Below are 7,179 nucleotides of genomic sequence, written 5' to 3' on the forward strand. Positions count from 1 at the left end.
ATGCAGCTCAGGTTGCATAAGTTACAGGGATCTTGTAGGGCCTCATGAACCCAAATATGCTACGCAATTTTTAAAATATCTGAACAATCTGATAAATAATTTTTAAGAAAGTGGAAATGTTAACTTTTAATGTTATTTTCAATCATATTGCTTTTCAGAGGGCGAAATTCAATAATCAATATTCATTATTATAACATATATAATATGCAAAAAAATTAAAATCATTTCATCGTACTTGAATTTTAATATAGTACTGAAAAATTGAAACACAATGTTTAAGATTTGTTAAAATTAGTAAGATTTTGTTGTGGTGGCGTGTGTCGCGATGATATTCTCCTCTATTGAGTGTATACCAGATGAACAATAACTTGAAAATTTCATGTAACCTACCAAGGATAGAACCTGGAACATACCAAAGGAGACGTGGAGGGTGACCTAACATGAAAATTTCCTGGTCGATTGGGGGAGGGAAATTCGATACGCATATCTACCATGAAAATTTCATGTAACTTACCACGGATAAATATGGAACACACCAATGGAGACATGGAGAGTGATCAAACATGAAAATTCCCTGGTATAAAAGTGACTTACATGAATATTTCATGGTAGAGAAAAAAATTACATGAAATATCCATGGTATACAACATAACTTTTTTTTCAGTGTAGGAGGTAAATTAAATAATTGACATACTGCCGCAAGAAGGGAAGAGAAATGGATGGAATTCAGAATATTAACATGAAGTAAATGAAAAGAATTTCAATAATTTCCCACACTCAAGAATCGACACAATAGAAGGAGAAATATCACAGAATTGCGGGGATGATATATGCAGTGAATAAGCAGAATAGTTGACGAAATTCTAAGCCCCGAATTGCATTTATTTCGAACTGAGCTGCAACGAGGTTCAGTTTATCAGTGACAAACTTGATTATTAAAATGGAACCGAACGAAAATATGAATAAGTTGAGTGTTTCTGATGATCAGGATGATATATCCGATCATTTCAGCAAGTTGAAGGAAGAAAAATGTGAGTATTTTAATCAGTTTTATTCACTTCAATGATAATTTCCGAATTCCAGACGTGTCTCAAGAAGTCCTCTTGGATTTTCTTCGCAAGTGTTCGTCTAAAATTGACTCGTCGGAATCCTTCGGGAATTTATCCAGGTTAATAGATAAAGTGACAGATGTTAAGATCAATTTAAATGATTTTTCCGAGATGTATCCGACTGAGTCAGACTACGAACTGAAGGTATGCGAAATATTAACTCTGGACTTAATAATTTCTGTAACGTGTATTCTAAACATCTAGGTGCTGCAGCTTTTCGCTTCCCGCAAAGCGACGCAAATTTCTTTCCTTGAGATCAACGGTGCAGTAAACCCAAGTGAAAATAATCCGCCTCAGATTGAGAGCCAAATGTGGACAGAAATCACCAAGTTTAAAAACGTTTGCAATCTCAGCATCAACAAACATCAATTCTTGCTCAAAGACCTGATGGAAATGTGCAAAAACATGCCCAGTTTGAACGAAATTCAAGTGGTGATCGACTGTGACAGCGAATTCCCAGATGATGATCCGCAATTCGTCCAAGAATTCAGCAACAGTTTTGACAAGATTAAGGAATTCGTGTTTGCTCCACCAGGCCGGGCCATTAAAAATGCAGAAGCTTTGACCTTTTCGGGAAAATTGACGAGATTCGGCCATGAACACCTACCAAATTTAAAATGGATTGCAACTATTGGCTTATTTAGTGACATGTCTGACGCCTGTCAGGAGATGGACCAAAAATCCGGAGTGCAATATCTGCATTTGAATGCCATCTACCTGGAAGAATTTGCTTCTAAATTTGAGAAGTTTCCTTCGGTCATGACTCTTATGGTAAGCTGTCTTTGAGTTAAAAAGGTTATAAAATACAATGTATATTGGAGTAATGATAAGATCGTATAATTAAAAACTTTTATGTATAGGTGAGTTGGAGTGAATTGAACGACGTCAGCGAGGACAGCAAATTTGATAAAAAGAAACTGAAGCTGCTGAAGAAATTCACAAAATTAAAACACTTGGCTCCCTCTAATTTGACATCTCCTGAATATCTGAAGATGTTCTTGACAAATTTAGGACCACAATTAAAGATTCTGAATTTACATTACGAAACTAAACAGAAGATGACAATTAATTTGAAGCAAATTCAAGAAACTTGTCCTTTACTTTCAAATCTTGTAATCAACTTGACTGATGTTGAAAAAATTCAATCATTGGCTTCTTTCACATCGCTAAAAACCCTGTGGATTAAATACGATGTTTATTCTAGGTAGCTTTTAGTTAAAAATAAATTTAAAAAATACTAAAAAATTAATCTTTGCAGCGATAAAGTGCGCCTCTCCGACCTTTTGGCCGCGCCGAACTTAGAAAGTGTGAATTTGAGTGGCTTTCAGGTGACGAGACAAGAGTTGCAAGAAACGACATCAAAGATTAAGGAAAAAGCCATCTTAACCAAAGTCAATGAGCTCGAGATTTATTTGAAGGGGGAAACTAGTGAAAAGTTGAAAAATGCACTTGAAAAAGAAGGCAAACTTTTCGTACGTGCACTGCTGAAGTTGCGGCAGATTGACGAAAAAGCCGTCGCGTTTGAGTTTTTATAAATACCGATCGCACCTCGCCATCTGCTGAAGAATGGAAGAACAACAATTTCATGACTGAATAGCATTTCAGTAAGAATTTATACCTTGAAAAGCATGATAGATCATTAGTAGCCATATTCTAGTATATTCTTGTATCTGTAAATCATTTACTGACCTGTAAATATTTTCTCTACAACAAATAATGAAAAGAATATACCAAACTCATTACCTTTTTATTTGATCCCCTTTTGCGGTAAGAATTTTAATGGTTGCGTCTTAATCTGAATTTGGATAATAAAAATACTTAGTTAAGTTTACGTTAATTTTTGGGTAAACCAAAATCTATAGTCGTAGTCTTGCAATCCTTTTTGACATTAAATTTAACAAAGTCATTCTTGAAAACATGCCAGACCTCATATAGACAAACTTCTGACGAAGGACTGCACAAGAGATCACCTCTTTTTCATCCATAAATTGCGGAAAGAATTTTATTTATGAATTTGCATATACAATTTCAATATAATTGAAGAAAAAATTAGTTTATAAAAAGCCCAATCATTTCTGACGTCGAAAATAAAATGTTTTATTTAAGAAAAAGATTCCATCTGATATGAAAATTAAAAAATTGAACACAATAACAATTTTAATTGATTTTTAACTCTAATTAATTTCATTTTATGCAACTATAACAATTATTTTGTTCGCAGTATCCAGCAAATTTTGAAAAACGAAAGCCTGCTGAAGGAGTAGATTTGGATTTAGGATTAAATAGTTGGGAAAATTCAAATATTTGTGGCATCTAAAGTATGGAATCCCATGCAGGCTGTGATACAAAATACAAATGATGGAATTTAGAATAACAGAAATTATTCAGGTCTCAGTAGCACCTGCGAGGCTGAGGTTAGCGTTTTAAAATGGACTTGGAAATAATTATTGAGGCTTTGACAGCGAGACAAATCAAATAATTGTCATAACACTGCCACTAGAACGGAAGATATGGATGGAATCCAGAATATTAACGATAAGAAAATGAAAAGAATTTCAATTATTTCCAACACTCAAGAACCGACACAAAAAAGGCAAAATACCTCAGAGTTGCGAAGGAGATAGAGGGAGAAGTAGAATAGCTGACGAAATTCTGAGGCCCGAATTGCATTCACATCGAATTGAGTGGCAGCAAGGTTCAGTTGTTCAGCGACAAACTTGATCATTAAAATGAATCTAGACGAAAATATGGAGAAGTTGAGTGTTTCTGATGATCAGGATGTTATATACAATCACTTACGATATTTAATGGAACAAGAATGTAAGTATTTTAATCAGTTTTAATCACTTTAATGATTATTTCCGGATCCCAGACATGTCTCAAGAAGTCCTCGTGGATTTTCTTCTCAAGTATTCGCCCAAATTGGACTCATCAAGAACCTTGAAGATTTTATCCAGTTTAATTGATAGAGTGACGGATGTTAGGATAAATTTAAATGATTTTTCCGAGATTTATCCTTCCGAGTCAGACTACGAACTGAAGGTATGCAAAATATTAACTAAGGATTTATTATCTGTAAATTTTTCAAAACATTTAAAAGGTGCTGCAGCTTTTTGCTTCCCTCAAAGCGACGCAAATTTCTTTCCTTGAGATAAACGCTTTAGTAAACCTAAGAGAAAATAATCCGCCTCAGATTGAGAGCCAAGCGTGGATGGATATCACCAAGTTTAAATACCTCAAATATCTCAGCATCAACAAATATCAATTCTTGCTCAAAGACCTGATGGAAATGTGCAAAAACATGCCCAGTTTGAACGAAATTCAAGTGGTGATCGACTGTGACAGCGAATTCCTAGATGATGATCCACAATTCGTCCAAGAATTCAGCAACAGTTTTGACAAGATTCAGGAATTCATGTTTGCTCCACCAGGCGAGGCCATTAAAATTTCAAACGCTACGAGCTTTACGGAAAAATTCGCAAAATTCGGAATCAAACACCTACCGAATTTAAAATGGATTGCAATTATTGGCTTATACAGTAACATGCCTCTAGCCTATCAGGAGAAGGACATAAAATCCCAACTGCAATATTTCTGTGTGAACGAAATCTGTTTGGAAGAATTTGCTTCTAAATTTGAAGCGTTTCCTTTGGTCTCAACTCTTGTGGTAAGCAGTGTATTATTTTGTATTTCAATTAATTAAAATAAAATATTGTTAAATACAATTTCTGATAGATGAGTAGTGATGAATAATATCATTTTTATTCATAGGTCAATTGGAATGAATTGAACGACACCAGCGAGGATAGCAAAATTACTAAAAAGAAACTGAAGTTGCTGAAGAAATTCAAAAATTTAGATTACTTGAGTCATATTAGTTTGACAACTCCAGAATATCTGAAGATGTTCTTGAATATCTTAGGACTAAAATTGAAGTATCTGACCTTATCTTACGAAACTAAACAGAAGATGACAGTTAATTTGAAGCAAATTCAAGAAAGTTGTCCTTTACTCTCAGATCTTATAATCAACTTTGCTGATGTTGAAGAAATTCAAACATTGGCTTCTTTCACATCGTTACAAAACCTGTGGATTATCAACAATGTTTATTCTAGGTAGCTTTATTTAATATATAAATAAAAAATTACTAAAATATTATTCTTTGCAGCGAAAAAGTGCGCATCTCGTACCTTTTGTCCCCACCGAACTTAGAAATGGTGAATTTGAGAGGCTTTCAGGTGACGAGACAAGAGTTAAAAGACACGACATCGAAGATTAAGGAAAAAGCCATCTTAACAAAAGTCAATGAGCTCGGGATTTATTTGAAGGGGGAAACTAGTGAAAAGATGAAAAATGCACTTGAAAAAGAAGGCAAACTTTTCGTAAGTGCACTGCTGAAGATGCGGCAGATTGACGAGAAAGCCGTCAAGTTGAAGTTTTTCTAAATACCGATTGAACCTCTTTCACCAGCAGCTGCTGAAGAATGGAAGAACAACAATTTCATGACTGAATAGCATTTCAGTAAGAATTTATACCTTCAAAAGCATGATAGATCATTAGTAGCCGTATTCTAGTATATTCTTGTATCTGTAAATAGTTTACTGACCTGTAAATATTTTCTCTACAATAAATTAAAAGAATATGCCAAAGTCATAAGCTTTTTATTTAATCCCCTCTTGCGGTAAGAATTTTATTGGTTGCATCTTAATCTGAATTTGGATAGTAAAAATACTTAGTTAAGTTTTCGTTAATTTTTGGGTAAACCAGAATCTATAGTCGTAGTCCTGCAATCCTTTTTGGACATTAAATTTAACAAAGTCATCCTTGAAAACATGCCAGAACTCATATAGACAAACTTCTGGCGGAGGACTGCACAAGAATGAAAAATAATTGTTGGAGAAAAGCACTTCCACTCTTAAAAAAAAAGAACAATATCATATATACTATAAAATGCTAGACTTTCGATATTAAGGCACTTCTGCTGCGACTTCAGACTTAATCCTGCCACTGTGAATTCTTCGCTCCATTGTTTTGACGCGCTGAAAACCAAAATCGGTAAAGCCAATCTCTCTGTAGAGCCGTAAAAAACATTTATTTAATGAAAAGAATTTTCCGAAGTTTCTTCGGCAAATGCTAGGTCTGATTTTCGTTTCCGGGACGTATAAAGAAGTAAACTCGATCTAATATAAAAAATACAAAAATACTTTGCATTTTAATAACTGGTAAATTAAAGCTTGTTTTATTCTTTAACAATCAAAGTGAAAACGTTAACATCTTTCAATTAAAAGGAAACTAAATTTTTGTAATTAAGGATATTGTGGAAGGAGAAAACATGACAGATATTGACAATGAAGCCATCAAGTTTGAGCTTTTGTAAAAACCGATTGCACCTCTGAAGAATGGAATATCAACCATTTCATGACGGAATAGCGTTGAAGCAAGAATAAAGATCCGATAGATCAGATAGAAATTTTTGTGTCTGTATATCGTTTACTGCGCTGTAAGGATCTTTCAATTTTCAGCAAAATGTAAAATACAAAAATATTCAGTTATTTTATTTCATCCCCTCTCATATCCATAAATTGTCTTACGAAATTCATCCAGGAAGCTGCAAAATTTGAAAATCGATGCCGTTATTGAACCACTAGAAGAGCAGAATTATATTTTAGAAGAAAAATAAAGGGAAAATTAAATATTCGTGGCATGCACGGTATGGAATTCCAAGTCTGAGTATCACCTGCGAGGTTGAGTTGTGCGTTTTAAAATGGACCCGGAAAAGAATTTTGAAGCTTTGACTACGAGAAAACTCAAATAATTGGCATAACACTCTGCCACTAAGAGGGAGATATGGATGGAATTCAGAATATTAACGTGAAGAAAATGAAAAGAATTTCAATAATTTCCCACACTCAAGAGTCGACAGAATAAAAGGCAAAACATCTCAGAATCGGGGGTTGATGCAGTGAATAAGTAGAATAGCGGACGAAATTCTAAGCCCCGAATTGCATTTATTTCGAATTGAGTGGCAACAAAATTCAGTTGTTGATCATTGACAAACTTTTGCTGATTT

The 7,179-nt window shown here is 34.2% G+C and overlaps 1 long non-coding RNA gene across 1 annotated transcript; it reads left to right on the plus strand.

Moving 5' to 3' along the window:
• The first annotated feature begins 1,182 nt into the window (after positions 1-1,182).
• Positions 1,183-1,451, plus strand: LOC135934167 (uncharacterized). Its single transcript, XR_010574078.1, has 2 exons — positions 1,183-1,253; positions 1,314-1,451. It is a non-coding gene; the product is annotated as an uncharacterized LOC135934167 (long non-coding RNA).
• The last annotated feature ends 5,728 nt before the right edge of the window (positions 1,452-7,179 follow it).

This window comes from Cloeon dipterum, chromosome 1, assembly GCF_949628265.1.
Source record: "Cloeon dipterum chromosome 1, ieCloDipt1.1, whole genome shotgun sequence".
NCBI lineage: Eukaryota > Metazoa > Arthropoda > Insecta > Ephemeroptera > Baetidae > Cloeon > Cloeon dipterum.